Below are 20,093 nucleotides of genomic sequence, written 5' to 3'. Positions count from 1 at the left end.
TTTTTTATCATTTCTATCTCTTTGGAAAAATCCCATTTTGATCATGTATTCATTTCAAGATTTCATTGAATTATCATTCTTGAATTTTCTTATAGCTCATTGAGGTTCTTCAAAAATGGGTATTTTGAATTCTTTATGAACTAGATCATGAAAATCTGTGGCTCTGAGTTCAGCAATTGGAGAATTGTTTTTTTTCTTTTTGTGATAGCAAATTTCCTTGATTTTTCATGTTCCTTATAGATTTGCCTTGTTGCTTTTGCATTTGAAGTAGCAGACACCTCCTTAAATCTTTGCTAATTACCTTCAGACAGGGTATTCTATTTCATGATGTTATTATCTGGGGTTTTATCTTTATATGGGTACCTGCCCCACTTCTCTTGCTTCCTCTAGTAACAGGATTCTTAAGCGTTTACATCTCTGGTTCTCACAAGTCACCAGATTATTGACTGGAATCCTCCCTTTTCTTTCCAGAAGGTGGCACTATAACGCAAATTTGTGGTTTCTCCATTGCCCGTTTTCTGAGCGTGCTCTCGCTTAGGGAACTCTCACCATCCCTCGTGGGAGCAGGCACAAGGAGTCAACCACAGAGTGGGAGGAGGTGTGGGTTTAACATCTGAGGTATTGGAGTGCCCGCAGACCCCATTGGGAGGTCCACCAGCATGATACTACCAGGGACTCATGGGTAGACTTTCTGTCAAGCACAGTCAGTTGGAACCATGTCCTTATCTGCCTCATTCCCAGTCACCCTCCCCCCACCCCCGGAGTTCCTGCCTCAGGACTCCGGGTGCTACTGGAGAGAAACGGATTTCTCCAGCCCTGACCAGCATAGCTGGGGTAACTAGCCACTTACAACTATCCTTCCCCCTTGGAGGAGGGGTCATTATTACCAGATAAATCACCCCTGTGCAGTGTTGCCTTGGGTGAGGGGGACTGGTAAACTTTCTTGTGCCAAAACCTTTCCTGTGACTAAATTCATATATTGTTTTCCTTGAATGTCTTGCTGTACCTTTGGATGGCTGGATTTCTGTGTATCTGCCCAGGTCAGTACCCCTGTGGTTCTTTACTGACTGCAGCAAGAGGTATCTGGGTAGTTTTGCTGGCTTCAGCCTATAGGGTGGCCTGTCTGCTAAACTTAAATTCAGAGATAGATGAGACTCCTCCCACATTCCTAGGCATATGGTGCTAGGTTTCACAACACCCACAAAGGCATTTCTGTCTGTAGACGGTTGTCTGTTTTGTTGTTAAAAGGGGAGGAATAAAAAGAGGAACGTCTTATGATCCCATGATGCTGATGTCACTGACAATGCTATTCCTTTTTCAATCTAGGTTTTCAGCCATTGCTATAATAAAAACCAAGTACCATATGAAAATCAATGTGCAACAGGAAATGAGCATCGTCGTGTGAAGATATGCAGTGCCCAAACAGGCATACACATTCTATTAGTAAGTAACCATAATTAAGTATTAACTTATATTAATTATATACTTATACATGTATATATAATTAAAATACATTATTTATATTTGTACTGATTAATACAAAAAGTAATTAAGAATTAATATTATTTGGCTTTGAATTCAGGTATACTATTTTTTTCCAACATCATGAAGTTATGAAGACGTAAATATTTATTAAGTTGCTTGGGCCTAGCCTCTTTATAACTGGAACTGTTACATATTTCTTCAGCCAAGAAGTAGCATAAAAAATTCACTAAGACTCCAGGAGCACCATGAGCTGAGAGTGGAGGCTTGTGCTAGGAAATATTTAAAGGTCAAGGCCAGAAGTAGTATACATCACTTCCATCTGTATTCCACTGGCCAGAATTTACTCTAAGAGCAAGGGCGGATGGAAAATGTAGTCTAGCTATGTGCCCAGGAGAAAAAGGAAAACAATCTGATGAAAAACCAGTCATTCTCCGCTGCGGAAATGAGCAAGCAGGGGCACAGAAGTGTTCCACATCTCTAGTCTGTGATGTCCTGAAAATTGATAGAGCATATGTTCTCAGTAACTCAGCATCTCCCCCGTCCTTTCCATTCTATAGCTTTTGGCATCCACAAAGCACATAAAAACCATTGTTTCACTTATTTCTCACAATCTCATGAGCTGGGCGGAGCAAGGATTATCTCCTATTCTGCAGAGTAAGAAATAAATCTCGAACAACTGGATGCTTTTAGGCCATCCAGGTAGTGAGGAACGGAAGTCAGACCGAAACCTGAGTTTTATGCCACCTTCAAAGTTTCTTCTCCTGCTGTCAACTGCCTAGCCAGTGAGAATTCACTGGGCAGGTGGGGGCTTGTGTTTAGCCACAGGGACGTGATCTGTTGGGCAGGGGACTGGGATAAGCAGGAATGGGCACAAGGAAGTGTCTGGCCTCACCCTCTCCCCAGCTCTGTGACTTGCACAGACTTTATTCGGTCAATTCCGGTGACAATTGATCAGGGAAAGGGGAGAGAGCAGCCACCCAAATCTCATCTACCAGTTGAATTGACTTATGATTTGAGCAAATTTGTCGTGAAGACTTTTTTCTAATATAATTGAGTTGTATTAGAAAGTGTCGCTCTCTTTTTTAAGCTCATCACTAGTAATGGGGGGAAAACAAAAGGAGACTGGTCAAAAGCAGGGAACAAAGCCTTTCTAGGGTCTGGAATGTACCAGTGAATAACTCATAATGTGAATAATTTTTCTGTAGTCTGTATAAACCTTTGTCTAATGGAGGTGGTTGCTTGGCCTCTTCAGTTCTCTTCTGCCCCTGTAAACAAGAAGCCGGAAGCACTGAACCTGAAGTTGCAATCTATAGTTTTCTTGCTCTGAATAGTGGGCATGTGGCGAGAGATTGATGAACTATTAAAGATAGTCGAGAAGGAATTCTCTTGCATGGCCAATCTTTATGTTATTGTATTTTCTGTTCACATTTATTTTCTTCTTCAAGCTTCAAATGAAAGTCATTAGAGGCAGAGATTTCATCACTGGGTGTAGGTCAAAGGACAATTGACTTTCTGGTATATTCCTTTTTTGGGCAGTCAGCTAAAAGATGCCAGGTTGGGGGTGTGTGCTCAGACATGATTTGAGACCAGGCTCTGGGAAGAAAACTGAGTTCCCTTATGCTTATCAGTGATTTATTGCTACTTGAACCAGAACTAGCTTGCCTGCAAAGCTACACTTACAGCTAGGCCATTGAGTCTGACAGGGCCAAAGCAAAAATTATTGATGAAAGAGTAGGGACCACATGTGAGAAGTTTATTCTCTGCTTGGAATTTCTAGATGTGCATGCAAGTGGCTCACACAGAACGTTTACACCCTGCAGCTTTCTCTCGTCAAAGACACAGTGCTTCGGGCTGATGTGTGGCGTGCAGTACAGGGAATTCCCAGTTTTCTTTCCTGCCATTAAGGAGAAATCTTGTAGACATTTTCGTTCTTGTAAGATACCTTCGCAGGAATTCAGTTTGTGGTAGTAGTGGTCCGCTTTGCTCGTAAAGATTCTGGGAGAGCCAGAGAAACAGCATGGTCCTTGTCTCTAAATGTCGAAAAGAAGAATCCTAAAGTATTCAGTGATTTGCTTGAACTCGTTTAGTTGGGAAGAGATGATCACAAGCTAGACCAGAGTTTTCAAGGCCTAAAGAGAACTTCCCAGTACTTTTGAGCTTTTGCATAACTGCGTCCCATTTCATTCATTCCTCACTCACTCGGTAATCCATCCTGTTTGAGAACTGCCATTGACTATTTGCCAGCTGTGTTACGAAATGCTTTATGTGCATTATGTCATTTAATCCGCACAGCAACACAGAGGGTGTTGATGACACCGGTGCACAGTGTAGAAAGTAGTTGCAAGCGAGGCAGATCTGAGCTGACTCCAAAATCCATATTCCAAACCAGCATAAATCTTTGTCTTTTTTGTCAGGCTGAAACAATAACTTTCCACTTCTCTTGTGTTGGTGACGTATTTTTTCAAATAACAGAATTTTTGGAGGGAACTTGAAGGCATTTTAAGATTTAAAACTGTACAAATTAAGTTGGAAGTCACTTAGATATCAAAACTAGATTATTTCCATGTGTCACAGATTCCAATGAGAGTACCCACAGTTACAATACCATTCACCTGGCAGATCTTCAACCTTGGGTCAGTCATTGTCTAAACAGAACAGTTGCTGCCCTGCCCAAGAGAACAAATTCACACATACTCCAAGAAGCACTAGGCTCTCTCTGATGTTGCCTTGTTCTGTTGTACCTTGTAAATTATAAGGAGTAAATTAAATTTACTCCTGTAAGTCCAGAGTAAATTATGCTCTGCCCAATGTGTAGCCACTGATGGTCCTCATTGCGACAGGGTATGTTTTTAGTTGTCACAGAACATTTTTTTGACAAAAGGTTGATAAAATTTGACGACCTACCTAAGAACGTAGGAGTGTGCTCCTGCAGACCAAATGAAAACCACTGGAAGTAAGCCAGGCGAGCCCTGCTCCTTGTGTTGTAGGGCAAGCAACACGTGAAATGATCCTTATCAAAACAATGGTCTTACTAAACAAATGCAAAAAGCCCAAGTTTAATAGCTGAGTTGGCTTAGTGGAGAGGCAAGACATTTCTGTGTGTGACTTCTAGCTATAGAACCATTTGGTCAATTCATGAAGAGAGTAAGAAATGCCTTCATTGCTTTGGCATCCCCCTTTCACTCTTCATCCTAGCCATGATTTACAGTTCAGTGATCCTGATGAGATACATGATGTTATTGAAGATTGAATGATGTCTATTTTTAGGATTTATTTATTATTTATTGTCAGAGAGAGAGCAGGGGGAGAAGAAGAGGGAAAGAGGGAATCTCAAGCAGATTCCCCACTAGGTGCAGAACCTGATCCCATGATCCTGAGATTATGACCTGAGCTAAAATCAAGAGTCCCCCTTAAGCAACTGAGCAACCCAGGCACCCCTTGAATAATGTCCTTTGAGGCAGCACAACACAGTGGGATGGTGAAGACTTAAAGACAGTATAGCCCTTTAAATTATAGAACCTTGAAATTCTTGGGACCTGGATGGTTTTGTGACATTATAATTATTTAATGTCTCTGAGATGCCATTTCTATATCTGAAAAAAAAAAATAGAAGAAATAATGTCTACCTAGTAGAATTGTAATAGGAGTTAGAGTCAAGTGTGATGTCTGACAGTAGAGTAGGTTTTCAAAAGGATGCATAACTGATCAAGTGAGAGAATGAATGAAGTGTGATGGGTTCTACCAGCCAAAGCTCTCATGCCCTGTGTCATTCATTGTGATCATCTCTTCCTAGCTAGGGGAGTCCAAGTAAATCCCTGACAACTGGGGGAACTGTTCGTATTTAAATAACTTGAATTTTTAAAACTTTAGGATTTTTCTCTTCTACATTTATAAACAAGGACCAGCCTGTTTCTCTGGCTTTTAAGGGATCTTTATGAACATAGTGGATTACTAATAATACATATGGAGTTCCTTTGAAGGTAACTAGCACAGTAAGTGATAGCAATTCTATTATAACCTAAGGGTGAAGGCATTCCTAGGTGTGAGAACATCTCTGGGTTTGGGGTGGTGATCAAAGACAATAAAAATGTTCAGTGGGTGAAATGATTCTGAGAACAGATATTCTGAACAGCTATTCTGGATTATTTTTGTATAAAAAAATTAGAAAGTACCAACAACTCTTGGTTAGTTAACAACAGTATTCAATCCTTTATGTGTACAAAGCCTCTGGATGTAGGATGGAAGAAATATAAAAGAAATAAGGATCATGATGACTTCAGAACAGTTCCCAAACAACATAAAATGCCCTTATTTTATAATAAATAGCATTTTATAAATATATTGTGTTTTACATGTATTTTATAATATATGTTACTCCTATGCGTAATATATATGTAATGCTGACATATATGAAAATATACCATACTATAATATTGTAATACATACATTAAATATATTATTACATACATTACTATAATATTGTATATTATATATATATATATAATATTCCTGTGAGATTAGGCAATGCAAGCCAAGTGGCTGTTTATTTGACAGATATTTACTGAGCAACTACTACATGTCAAGGGCTCAGCTATATGGCTGAGATTTGATGATAAGGAAGGCATATCTGGTCACTGACCTCCCTGAGCCCAGAGTTTAATGCAGGATAGAAATAGAGAGTTTAGGACAATACATGATGTGATGCTAGGAGTAGAATAGAATATTGCAGAAGCACAGAGGAGACATACGTAACCCCTGGAAGGTGGGAAGGTCAAGGGATTAGGGCAGACTTCTTGGGAGAAATGATCTCTTGGTTGCAACCTAATGACTGAATAAGAGTTACCAAGGTTGCAAAAGATGGAAGCATGTTCTAGGATATCAGAACAGCATATTTGGAGAACCAAAGATAAGGGATCTAACTAAATGACATTTGAGAAGATAAAAGATATTCAGTAGGTAAAAATATTGATGCAAGAAACCTACACATGAATGTTTATAGTAGCTTTATTCATTATCACCAAAACTAAAAAGGAACCAAATGTCTTTCAGTAGGAGAATAGATAAGCAGACTCTGGTATACCCACACACTGGTAAATAAATAAACAAATAGATAAATACACAAATAAATAAATAAACAAAAAGAAACCCACTGACAAGCCATGAAAAGACTTGGAAGAACCTTAAATTCATAACACTAAGCCAAAGAAGCAACATAGCGTATGTTCTAACTATGTGACATTCTGAAAAAGGCGAAAATATGATGATAGTAAAAGGTCATTGGTTGCCAGGAGCTTAAGGGAGGGGAAGGTTGAATGAGAGGACTCTTGGGTCAGTGAATCTATTTCATATGGTAATTTAATGGTGGATACATGTTTTTGTACATTTTCCAAAACCCATAGAATATACAACATGAACAGCAAACCCTAATGTAAACTGTAGACTTTAATTAATGACAACATATCAAAATTGGCTCATCAATCACAAAAGTGAACCACAATAAGGCAAAATGTTAATAACAGGAGAAACTATGTGTTGGGGTAGCAGTTAGGGGTATATGGGAACTCTGCTCAATTTTTCTGTAAACCTACAATTGCTCTAAAAATTAAGGTCTATTCATGAAAAAAGACATTCAGTGAGCTGAATTACGGAGTGCCAGAAAGGGTGTGTTTGCAGGGGTGGAAGGGGTAGGGAATCATATCTGGAGAGGAGATTGGGAATATAGGCATTTTTCAGATCATGAAGGGTCTGTGAGTCATTAGACTTGGCCTAGAAAGCAAGATTTATCCTTTGGATGGTTGGATATAGGGAGAGAAGAAGAGGATTTTGAGCAGATTATGGTAACTGTTTTTAAAATTAATCATAACAGCCTCATATAAAATGTAAAAAGCATGCTTGCCAAAGAAGCTTCTTAGAGAGGGAGAAAATGTAAGCAAGTTCTTCAAGAGGCCATTTCTCCTCCTCTAACTGCCCACGTGGTTGGTCTTGGTGTGCTTTAGCAGCTGTAAGAAGGCCTCCCCTGGTAATTATTCTTCTAGTTTTCCATGAAATGTGAAGTATTTTGATAGATGTCCAGCGCATGTTGAACAGGTCTTATGGCATTTAAAGATAAGAAAAAGCAGTTAGAGCTTCCTCAGGCATTTATGTGGTCTAATGCTCTTGGCTTTGAAAAAAACTGTGGCTATTAGGCAACATATTAACAGTTAAATGTGAGGAAGAAAAATGAGGAATCTATGCTTATTTATCTTTAAAAGAAAATAGTACATATTGGTGCCTTCATTATAAAAATCATATATATGCAAAGTAAAAAAGTGGAAAATATGGAAAGACACAAAGAAGAAAATACAACTATTCATAATAACACTATTCAGAAATACATGTTTCAGTACTCAGCTTTTCAGGTTTTTTCTATGCACACATGCCTCTTAAAAACTTTTGAGTTCGTGGGGTACCTGGGTGACTCAGTGGGTTAAGCCTTTGCCTTTGGCTCAGGTCATGATCTCAGGGTCCTGGGATCAAGACCTGCATCATGCTTTTTGCTCATCTGGGAGCCTGCTTCCCCATCTCTCTCAGCCTGCCTCTCTGCCTCCGTGTGATCTCTCTCTGTCAAATAAATAACTTTTAAAAAATATACCTAAATAATTTTTTTCGAGTTCACTATGTGCTTATTATTTTGTTTTGTTGTGTTTTTACCTGAGCAATTGAGTTTTGTTTTATTTTTAAGATTTTATTTATTTATTTGACAGAGAGAGATCACAAGTAGGCAGAGAGGCAGGCAGAGAGAGAGAGAGGAGGAAGCAGGCTCCCCGCTGAGCAGAGAGCCCGATGTGGGGCTCGATCCCAGGACCCTGAGATCATGACCTGAGCCGAAGGCAGCGGCTTAACCCACTGAGCCACCCAGGCGCCCCCTGAGCAATTGAGTTTTTAGGGTAGTTTGAAAGTACTGTACAAAAAGACCCCGAACTATAGTGGTTCCATCAAGATATAAGCTTTCTTCTCCCTCATGGATAAATGCAGAGGTGGACAGACATTCTTGGGGAGCCAGGCTGTGCCCAGCCCTAGGGAAACTGCTCCCTAGTCCAGGTGGGTGAGGCAGGCCTGACAGCCCCCATCCCATTCCAGCCAAAGGGAAGGAGAGACAGAGTGGATGGAAGGCCCCAGGAATGGCTCACTTCTCTTCTGTCCACATGTCATTTGCCAAAATTTAACCACATGGCTACGCTTAGTTAGAAGGTAGGCTGGGAAATGCTGGTCACCCATTGCCCAGCCACAGCGCTTGCAAAACCACAACATGGGAGAGATTTTACTGAGTGCCAGGAGGACTGAATACTGAGGACAGTTCCAGCCTCTGTCTCAAGTCCCCCAGCTACAAATCTGTGCCCTAAGAATATACTCCTGCCCCCAAGGAAACAGCCTAAACAGGCTTCCAGTTATTAAATCCAACTCAAAGTTTAAGAGTTCTGGGTGACCTCAAGTCTTTTCCATCAGGGTTGAAGGTGCCCCGGTCTGGAGACATTTAAACTAACAGGCAGGTTTTCCGCCTCCTTCTGCATAATTACTCTTCAGTCAAAGAAACAGAGCTGCTATAAAAACTCCTCTTTTGGAAAAAAGGGTGAATGGGACGCAGAATGGTTATCGTCCTTAAGAGTGATGACATCTCACTGGGAAGGAACTATGACAAGTCTGCCACGGCGAATGACAAAAATTCATTGGCCGACAGACACCAACCGGTTCCCCTCTCTGGGAGAAGTTCCTTTGTCCAGTGACCTCTCAGAGACTCTGCTTGTCTATTAAGTTCTGTGGCCACAGCTACAGCGAGTGTGGGAGAGCCTGTCTTCCTTGGGGATGCACGACTTTCCCCGGGGGGTTGCTTTGGGGATCAGAAAATTACAAGCTTTTGCAGGCCAGGTTTGTGGTTTCTTTGATCACATAGTACTTTCAAAGTTCTTAGCCATTTTCTGGACTACTTGCTACCAGTCATTTCCATAAACATGTCAGGATAACCAAAGATATTTTCTGCATAAATCTTAAGTGTATGAGCACTCATTTGTTTACTCATCTCTCGACTAGGACTATTTCCTCTCTAACTCAGTAGCAACTTGGAGGCCATTGAAAATAACAGGGTTGGATGAGTAGACAATATGCCTAATTCTGTATTTGCCTGAGGATTGCCTCCTAGGGTTCCAATAACAGCAAGCCCTGGAGAAAGGTCGTAGACCCAGTATTATTGCTTTCTGTTTATGGTACTGAAACAGTTCAGTTTCCCAGCTCCATGAGGTCTAAGGGACTGCTAGTCAGTTCAGACTGTGGTCCCCCCATACAGGGGACATCCCCATCTGAGCCCTTTTCCCTTTCGTCTCCATCGAGAAGCTGACAAAATTCTTACTAGACTTCACCTCTCTCTTTTTCATTGCCTACTAAAAGCACCAAGGAGCAGCTGACAGAAATCAATATACTAATTTTGTGTCACTGTTTCCTCCAGAGCTTGAGGCCTGGTAAGTGTGTAAACTACCTTCAAAGTATTACAGGCACCAGTTTTGTTTTGTTTTAAGATTTTTTTTTTAAATTTATTTGAGAGAGAGAGAAAGAGAGCATGGCCAGAGGGAAGGGCAGAGGGAGAGGGAGACACGGGCTCTCCACTGAGCAGGGATCCTGATGGGGGACTCTATCCCAGGATCCTGGGATCATGACCTGAGTCAAAGGCAGACGCTTAACCGACTGAGCCACCCAGGCGCCCCTCACAGAGACCAGTTTTGCCAAATGTGCTGGGATTTGATAAAAGTCTCCAGCTTCTCAAACGTTTCCTTGCTGCCTATCCCATGACTGTTAAAGGATCAATTTTAAGCACAATTGATTCTAATACAATTGTTAAAAAATCACATACTTATTAAAGTGATAGAATTTACATTTTTGTTACCCCTGCAGGATACTACTTCTGATACCAAATTATGTTTTGTTATGATTCAGACTAAGCTACTATTACAAAAGACCCCAAAATATAGCATTACAAAACAGATTGAGAACATCTTTATTGAACAATTTTCATATACATCTCTGGATAATTTAATTAAGAGAGATATACTTAGAAATGGAAATGTTATATGTGAACACTTTAAAGGACTAATTGCCCTCTAGAAAGATTGCAGGAGTTTGTAATTCCAGCTGCAGGATATAAATCTGCCTCCCCACATAACTTCTAATACCTAATTTTTTTTAAAGATTTTATTTATTTATTTGACAGAGAGAGATCACAAGTAAACAGAGAGGCAGGCAGAGAGAGAAAGGGAAGGAAGCAGGCTCCCTGCGGAGCAGAGAGCCTGACTCGGGGCTCGATCCCAGGACCCTGGGATCATGACCCAAGCTGAAGGCAGAGGCTTTAACCCACTGAGCCACCCAGGTGCCCCAATACCTAATACTTTTATATTTTAAAAATCTTCCCCAATTTAACATGTTCTTGCTTTCAGAAGAGATTTTTTACTACAAAAAATGAAATCCTGAACTACACATATTTACTGACCATCTATGTATAATACTTTCACTGAAAGACCAAGCCAAATAGAGTGATTTTTTGAAGAGCTCTTCTTCTTCAAAGGAAATGTTTTGGGAGGAGAGAAGAGTCAGGTTGGAGAATCTTAAATAAATTTATGCTGTGTATGTCCGTGTGCAAACTTGTTCTCTGATTTAAAAAATAAATACAATCTCATTATGAGAAATTTAGGTGGAAAAAAACCAAATATAAATAAAATGAGAAATCACTCCAAATTACACCACAATAGAAAAATCACCTTTTAATGGTTTATTGTCCAACTGTTCTTCTTCCTGAGTATTTATACTTACATTCATATTCATATTATTTACACACTTTCTTTCTTTCTTTCTTTCTTTTAAGATTTTATTTATTTATTTGACAGAGAAAGATACAGTGAGAAAGGGAATACAAGCAGGGGGAGTGGGAAAGGGAGTAGCAGACTTCCTGCTGAGCAGGGAGCCCAATGTGGGACTGGATCCCCGGACCCTGAGAACATGACCTCAGGGGAAGGTAGACACTTAACAACTGAGCCACCCAGGCATCCCCACACACTTATTTTCTCGATGCCTATATCGTTTTAGATCCTTTCTTTTTTACTTAAAAACTTTTAAACATTTTTTTTATGATATTAGAAATCCTTCAAAAATCTTCAAATGACCACATTATATGGGCTATAAATGAGCAGAAGTTGTATTTTTAAGTACTTATGAAAGTAGCAGCAATTGAACCTAATCACTGAAAAACCTAATCATTTGAAAAATCAAATAAGGTCAGCAGTATTATAACCCTCAAAGTGACAGACTTAATTACTATACCCAACTCTTCATCCCTCCCTATAGAGTAGTGGTTCTCAACCAGGGACCAATTTTGCCCCCTAGGGAACATTTGGCAGTCTGGAGACATTTTCAGCTGTCATAGTTATGGATGGGTTGCTAACAGCTAGGTTGTAGAGGCCAGGGTTGCTCACTGCTAAACATCTAACAATTCATAGGCCAGCCCCTCCTAAGAAAGAACTATCTGGTCCAAAAGGTCAGTAGTGCAAAGGTTGAGAATCCCTGCTGTGGAATCCTAATCTTAGCTGTGTGGTATTTTTTTACATCTTGATTTGAGATTTGGTCAGTGTGATTCGCTTTAGACAAAAGAGTGAGGTGGAAATTACAGTGCAACCTTGTCTTATGAGTTTTCATGTTTCCCTCTTGGGACTCTTCTAGCACCACATAAAGTACCAGCTTGTCTCTCCCACTAGGATAAGCAAGGATGAGAGACTCCTGGGGCGGGGCCACCACTGGGCACACGGATCTCCAGGGAGGAGCAGAGGCACCCAGCCCAGCCCACCCCCACTCTGGTCTTCACAGAGCCAACTCCAGCCAACCTGCACTCATGGGAGCTATGATAATTAATGAGTGCTGTTTTAAGCGACTGAGTTTGGGGGCAGTTTTTTATTTAGCAATAGCTAAATAACACATTAGATGAGAAAACTGATTACTCCAGGTCACAAAATTAAGCAAGCCAGCCCCATTTCACACTCAGATCTAGTTGTCTCCAAAGCCTATTCTTAACCTTGAGACTATATTGTTTTTCTAATACCATCATTATTATGATTATACCATAATCAATCAATACCATAATCAATCAGTATAATGATTATACCATAATCATTCTTCTGTTGGATAACTAAGTTATTTCCTGTGTTTTGCAGTTGTAAATAACGATTCTTTCTTTTCTTTTCTTTTCTTTTTTTGTAAATAATGATTCTTTGGTAACCATCTTTTTTTTACATGTATGTTTATCTTCCCTTTTGATTACTCCAGGCTAGAATCTCTCTGTCAAAGGATATTGACTTTTTAAAGAACTTTATGTATTTTGATGGAGTAATTTTTTTAATAATATTTTTTTTTTTAATTTTTTATTTTTATAAACATATATTTTTATCCCCAGGGGTACAGGTCTGTGAATCACCAGGTTTACACACTTCACAGCACTCACCAAATCACATACCCTCCCCAATGTCCATAATCCCACCCCCTTCTCCCAAACCCCCTCCCCCCGGCAACCCTCAGTTTGTTTTAAAAGATTTTATTTATTTTTATTTTAGAAAGAGACAGAGAGAGCATGAGCTGCTTGGGGGTGGTGGGTGGGGGGAACACAGGGAGAGGGAGATAATATCCAGCAGACTCCATGCTGAGCACAGAACCCAAGGCAGGGCTACATCCTAGGATGCTGAGATCATGACCTGAGCCAAAACCAAGAGTTGGTCACTCAACTGACTGAGCCACGCAGGCACTCCTTGACTGTGTAATTTTTAAAACATATTTGAATTATCCAAGTAATTTTATTAATTAAAATAGTCTTAGTAATCAAATCACAATATGCATCTGTATGAAATCATCATATTGTGTACCTAAAGCTTACATATGTTCTATGTTAATAATATCAACAAAGAAAAAAATAAAATGAACCTCCCCAGTTCTATTAATTAAGAATTTATATAATATAGCTCATAGCCAACTTTGTAATTTTAGATAAAATATACAATGCATAAGAAATTACTCGTAGGCAATATTTACAGAATTTAAACTGTGGAAGCTCACAGTTCTGTTAAAGGTAACCACGCAGTTTCATGCAAGATACAATGTGTCTGTGCTTCTAAACTATATTATGTCTCATTTGCTGCACCTACAGTCAAACACAAGTTTCTTCTTATGACTGGAAAAATGCAACCCACTTCTATGGAAATTTATTTTGAGGAACCATTTTTAACAATAAATCAGGACTAAAAATGTTTTTTTAATTAAAAAATGGACCTGTCTAAACGAGGCACTCCCTGAAGGGGAAGTTACCAACAGCTGGATGGCAGCACAGGAGTTAAAGCTGACTAGAGGCTATTGTTTTTCAGCCATCCTGTGTCTAATAAAACGCACATCAAACACAGTGGCACCTGAATAATGTTACTTTGCCACTGCAACCCTCGGTAGAAAAAACAGACAGATTGTAAATGGCTCCCTAAAGCCAGCATGTGACCCCAGTGCCTAAGGCAGGATTTATCAGTGTTTATTTTCATTTAGCATAATGCCTTCAGCCTTAGAACATCAGCGCCAAAAGGGTAGTGGTCAGCAAAAAGCAAGGCATGGAAAGAATATCCAGGTCTCCCTACAAAGGGAGGGACAAGGAGGCTGAACAGAAGTTGGGAGGCTGGTAACCTAATCAACGTTGTTTGTACACTGAGACTTGGCTTGAATGCTGCTTTAGAACAGGTCGGGGGCTGCACCAAGCCCAACCCCAGCAGCCAAGCCAGTCTTGCAGGGCACCCGAGAGCAGCATGGTCTCATGGGGCCCTGCCCTCAGCCTGCCTGGGCTTGGGGATCAATTATTTTGTTTTACAGCTGACAGTTGGTGGATCATCGGAGCCTGCACTGGAGCCTGGAGTGTCTGCTGAGCCAGGGTCCCACCTGCCTCTGCCTCCCCTCTCCTGTCCCTTCTGGCTGCTTCATTCTCTCCCACTCTCCACCGGGGACTGCTGCAACCCCCACCCTGAGGACCAGGTCGTGGGAGGAGGGGAAGCCCACTTTTGGCCCTTGGCCCTGGAAGGGGAAGAGCAGGCTAACATGCCCCATTGTCATTTTGTCCTTGACCCCTGTGTGGGAGGTTCTTGTGGCTCTTGCACCCTCTTCTCATACAAGTCACTAAATTTCCTATTTTGGTATCGTCCGTGGTCAGAGAGGTCTGGTCTGAATGTTGTCTTCCTCTGACTGGTTGCTGCCACCTCTCTTGTCTGTCCCAGCAGTGACGGACCTGTCTGTTCGCTCACTCTCTATCCCTCTAACCCCACAGCCTTGAAGATAAGTCCGTCATTCAGTTAAAGTGCTAGGATCTTCATTTTAGAATGCAAAAACTGTACCTAGAGGTTAAATGGTGTGTTGAGGCTCACGCAGAAGCAATGATGGAGCCTAGACCTAAACCAGATCTTGTGAGTAATCCAAATTCAAACCCCGTCTCTTCCCACTGCAACATCTGCTGAGGCCCTTGATGTTGATAAATGATGCTGAAGCCTGGCTTCCATCCGACCTCTCCTGTCTAAACATAATGACTGCATTTTGCTCTCATTAACTTCTGCCATTGGCGTTTAGCCAGGATATGCACAGAAAATGGGAGACCGAGTACATCTGGCCATTGTGTCTTACATAACAGAGTTTTGAGGAGTGGCCTCCAGTGTATAACCGCCCGGGTTTGAATTCAGGCTCTGCCACTTGCTGGGTGCCCTTGGCCAAGCTGCTGAACCTTTCTGGCCTCAGTTTTCCCATCTATAAGGTGAGGGTAATGATAGTAGATATTTTGAAGAAACGTTAGACTTGTTGGCACTCAACAAATCTCTCAAACATGTTAATTATCATGGTATCATAATATGTAATTATCATTATAATACGATCTTCTGCTATTTTGCAGCTTGGCGGGGGTGTATGAATTCCCATATGTCCTTACCACGTTTAAACATTGGCATTTCAGATGCTGAAATTTCACTTTGCCGCAGTAACCTTCTGCTTGCTCTCCCCACACTCTTCCCCTCCCCCCCTGCCCACCCTGGATCTCTGCTTAGCATCTAAGTATCATCTGGTAGCATGGTATCGCTACCATGTAAGAAGTGTAAGGCCTTGGAATGGCCATACCATCAGGAAGCCTAGGCCATTTTGAGAAAGTATTTGAAGATGCTCTAGCCAACAGCCAGCATCCATTGCCAGACACAAGTGAAGATATTTCTAAATGATTCCAGCCAAGGGGATGCTTTGTGCAACTACTTTTTTTTTTGGGGGGGGGGTTGTTATGTAGCAGTGATAACCAGAACAGTGGTGTCGATTTTGAAGTTATCAAACACAGATTAAGCCGTGTAAAAAGTAGAGAATGGGGAGAGGGGAGGGGAGAAGTTCAGCCAAAAAACTAGAACTTATGAAAAGGAATCACATAAAAATTCTTGAACTCAAAAATAAATCACTGAAATGTGTGTATTAAAAGGGTGAGCTGCAGGTAGGATGCTGTGGGGGCTAAGATGAGCGAGCTAGGCAACAGGTCAGGAGGAAACATCCAGACTGACGTGTGGGACCAGAAAGGATGGGAAAGTACGGAAGAGCCTGGGGGTGCATTTGGTGTGGGACCAGTAAAAAGGTCTAATAAACCTACAACTGGCATCTGAGAAAGGGCAGAGAGAGAGAGAGAGAGAGAGAACACGTGAAGAAGCAGGCTTGGGAGGATAAACAAAAAGAACCCTCACAAGGGGCTGATCATTTGACTTCTGTATTCAGGTTCAGCGTGGTGTGAAAACAGGGGTGTTCTCCAGACCTTGAGCAGTGACATCCAGAGCTCAGAAACAACCGAGAGCTAACAAGCAGGGGGAGTTAACGACGTGAGGAAAGAATCTGGCGTCTGAGGGATCCAGAGGAGAAGACTGAGATAACCGAACTTGACTGAGACTACTGAGGACTGGGTCGACTTCATCTTTTAAAAAATATCAGTGACCCTTGGCGCCTGAGAAGAGATTCTCAGTAAAACATTTACTGAGTAAGAAGCTTCTGTTCCACAGAGAAGATAAGGCTCTTGCTTGTCTTTAGGCTGGCTTTGAAAGAGCTTCCTGGGACAGCTAGACACCCTCCAGATGCTGCCTTTTGGGTTGTCTCTTTACCTTTAGACTTTTTTTTTCCCAAGATTTTATTTATTTATTTATTTTAGAGAGAGAAAGAGCATGAACGGGGAAGGAGCAGAGGGAGAAGAAGAGAGAGAATCCTAAGCAGACTCCCTGGTGAGTAGGGTGCCCTATGAGGGGCTCAGTCTCATGACCCTGAGATCATGACCTGAGCTGAAAACAAGACTCAGACCCTTAACCGACTGAGTCACCCAGGCGACCCTCAGTACCTTTAGCCTTAATTTTTACTCTGGGTCAAAGATAAGATTTGAGAGGAAGATACAGAGTACTAGGGTCTAGGAGAGCACGTTGACTTGACATGAATGAAGATTCCTTCATTCTCCTTCCCTTCCTCCCGTCCTCATTCCTTCTTTTTCTTATTAAATATTTTTTGGGCAGCTCCTCATCGCTGGTCACTGTGCTGGGTCCTATGCCCACAATGGTGAATAAGACACAACAGTCGCTATAGTCGTGAGGGGAACACACATGTACATAAATAACTATGGTTCAGGCTTTGAGTCCCTGAAAGTCCCACAGGGGCCCAGGAAAGGGGCTGATGGGTTGATGGCCTTGAGAATACAGAAAGCTTCAGAACTGTTGCCTCAAGGATAAGGAGCAGATCTGAGATGCGGATGGGGGAATATCTGGCCAGAGCAGCGCGCACACGCAGAGGTGTGGATGCACCTGCATACCCCTCAGAGCAACAGCTGCTGCTTTGGTGTGACTGGGGCACAGTGTGGAGATGGCACAGGGCAGAGATTTCAGGGGGAAAACTAGCAAAAAGAGGGTAATGCCAGTAGCTATTTTGTACTTAATCCGTTGGTGCAGAGAAGTGACATAAGGCTTTGGGATGAGTGAATGATGTGACTGTAACTGTGTTTTAGAAAATTGTTCTGCCCAACACCATGGAGGAGAAAAGCACGGAGGTGGAGATTGCTTGGGAAGAACAGACAAGGGCTTGGCCACATGCACCTGCTGACCCAAAATTGACAGTTGTCCCATTGAAATTGTTTCTTAGCCTATTAATGACCAGCTTTTGCAGTCATTGGGGCCAGTTGTGCAGCTGATGCAAAGTGGTTAAGTCATGTAGGAACACAATGTGGCTGCTGATCTCATAAGTAGACAAACAATTTGGAAGAACAAGTCCTCAATAGGGCTTGTGTTAAGAGAATAGAAAGCTTTTATACTGGATCCTCAGTTTTGGCTTGAGTAGAAAATTTAAAGAGGATTTCAGATTTCAGAAACGTGTGTGCATGTGAGAAGCCCAGCCCCAAAGTGGTACTTGTAAGGCAAGTCAGCAGAATGGCAAAGGTTTAGGTGAAGGTCACACAGCTGTCTGTGGGTAATGCCCAGTGGAGTTTGCGCAGAGAAATCTTCCAGTTTGAGTTCTGCACACGAAAGTGGCATAAAAATCCTTAACAATATGGTTTTCCATAAGCTAAGCCTATAGCTCTCTCTCTGCTCTCGTCTGACTTCTGTCTAGAAGGCGGTTTGTGGGAATTGGAAAACTTACTTTCTGTGCCCTTGGGAGCCCCGCAAGGGCACCAGCAGAGCCTGGCCCGATTATGCTTATTATTTCTTCCCTTAGCATTGTTCATTGGAATTTGACGCCTGGACCTGCTGTGACCGTTTTGCTAATGCCAAGAGGATGAAGTCAACACACAAAGGAGACCAGATCAGAGGGAACCATAAGAAGCAGATTTGGAGACTGATTCACTGCTGGATTTCTTATTATGCAAGGAAACAAACTTCCTGATCTCCTGATTATTCAAGCCACTTTGAGTTCAGGTTATCTGTTTTTTATAGCTAAAAGCATCCGAAGTTATACCCATCAAATACACATAGGCAACACACACAAAATATCTCCTCCCTAACCAACCCTCGCTGTCTGAAATGCTTCTCCTGACCCTTTTTTTCACTGGGGAATTTTCTCTCTACAATATTTGCATATCTCTGCAAGATCCTCTTTAAATATTTTCATTTTTCTAAAAATTAGTTTAAATGTTGCTTACTATTTTATTGAGTCTTTACCAAATGCTAGACCCTTGGGGCTGTGAGGATTTGAGGTTAAGGGAAGGGGCCAGTGGATGGGGCTGGTCTTTAAAGACTTGCTTTCAAAAAATGAAGAATTATCTAGACCACGGTCTTCTTGGACTCCTCTCACTTTCACCACTAGGCTCACCACAGGCTGATTGACTCCACCAAGAGGAGTGAAGAAAGCAGAGAAGTACCCAGTGGATTAGGAGAACAAGGTGGGTTTAGCCCTGAGACTCTAATTCATTGCTACTTGCCTGCAAGAAAGAGAAAGTGATCCACTACCAACTGTGATTAAGGTGTACTTTTTTTGCCTTCCTCCTTTCTCTTTCACTTTAGAAAAGGGAAAGGTTGGAAGAGATAAATTCACTTGATCTTAGCCAAAAGGTCGAGAAGCGATTGGAAGAGATAAATTCAATCTCTAGAATGTGAAACCAGAGTTCAATAGGAGAAAAAAATTGAAATATTAAATCCAAGTAGAATTAATTTAAAGACTAATGTGTTACCACTGAGAACGGGGAATGCACTGAGCCCATGACCACTAAAATCTTGCCCAGACGTGCTTGTTGGTGTGGGGGGTAGCACAGAAAGGGGTATGCATGAGCTGGAGGAGGAAAGTAGCTTCAAGGAAGATACTAGATGCCAATCAGGTCAAATTGTGTAATTGGTCTGAGTAACCTCAAGAACAATGGTCCTATCCGATCCATATTACAGTTTATTCTTCCTGACATGTTTGCACATCTGTTTTACTTGAGATCTCAAGAACACAAGACAGGTGATGTGCTATGATTATTTGAATTTTGTGAATAAAGAGGTGGAGAAAGATTAAGTTATGGAACAATTGTTGAAGAGGCAAGTCTAGATCTCTATTCTCCCAACATCAAATTGGCTAACATTTCCACCTTGTCATACTTCCCTGCCTTGGGATTCTATGTAAGGAAGACACTATACCTGAGAAAACTCATCATGCACAAGTGGCTTTTTTGGCCCTTTCTACCTCTCACCCAATTTTATGTAACCCCAACGAGAATGGGGACAAAAATTCAAGGAGGTGAAAATTAAGATCTGCATTACAAATACTGGGCTGTGGGTGCTCACAGTTGACAGAAGACACAGGTAAATTCATTGGTCGAGTGTTCAATAAGCCTGTATTGAGTTCTTCTTTTCCTCCATCATCTGCTAGGCACCTTTGGGAATAGAATAGAGGCACACAGAACACACTATTCTTATACTGAAAGGCACATACTCCTCTTAGAAGGCAAGACCAAGACCTAGGAAGTAGTCTAAAGGTGATAAGAGATAAGAGAAATTGGGTCATAGATTCTGTGATTAAAATACAAGGAACAAGGGGTGCCTGGATGGCTCAGTGGGTTAACC

At 41.5% G+C, this 20,093-nt stretch overlaps 1 long non-coding RNA gene across 1 annotated transcript; it reads left to right on the top strand.

The window, feature by feature from the left end:
- The first annotated feature begins 751 nt into the window (after positions 1-751).
- LOC101682610 lies at positions 752-16,760 on the top strand. Its single transcript, XR_199950.2, has 3 exons — positions 752-834; positions 1,327-1,443; positions 16,306-16,760. It is a non-coding gene; the product is annotated as an uncharacterized LOC101682610 (long non-coding RNA).
- The last annotated feature ends 3,333 nt before the right edge of the window (positions 16,761-20,093 follow it).

This window comes from Mustela putorius, unplaced genomic scaffold (assembly GCF_011764305.1).
Source record: "Mustela putorius furo isolate JIRA1106 unplaced genomic scaffold, ASM1176430v1.1 tig00000179_pilon_pilon_pilon, whole genome shotgun sequence".
Classification (NCBI taxonomy): Eukaryota; Metazoa; Chordata; class Mammalia; order Carnivora; family Mustelidae; genus Mustela; species Mustela putorius.
The sequence above is the reverse complement of the archived record's forward strand: the minus strand, read 5'-3'. Positions and strand labels throughout refer to the sequence as shown.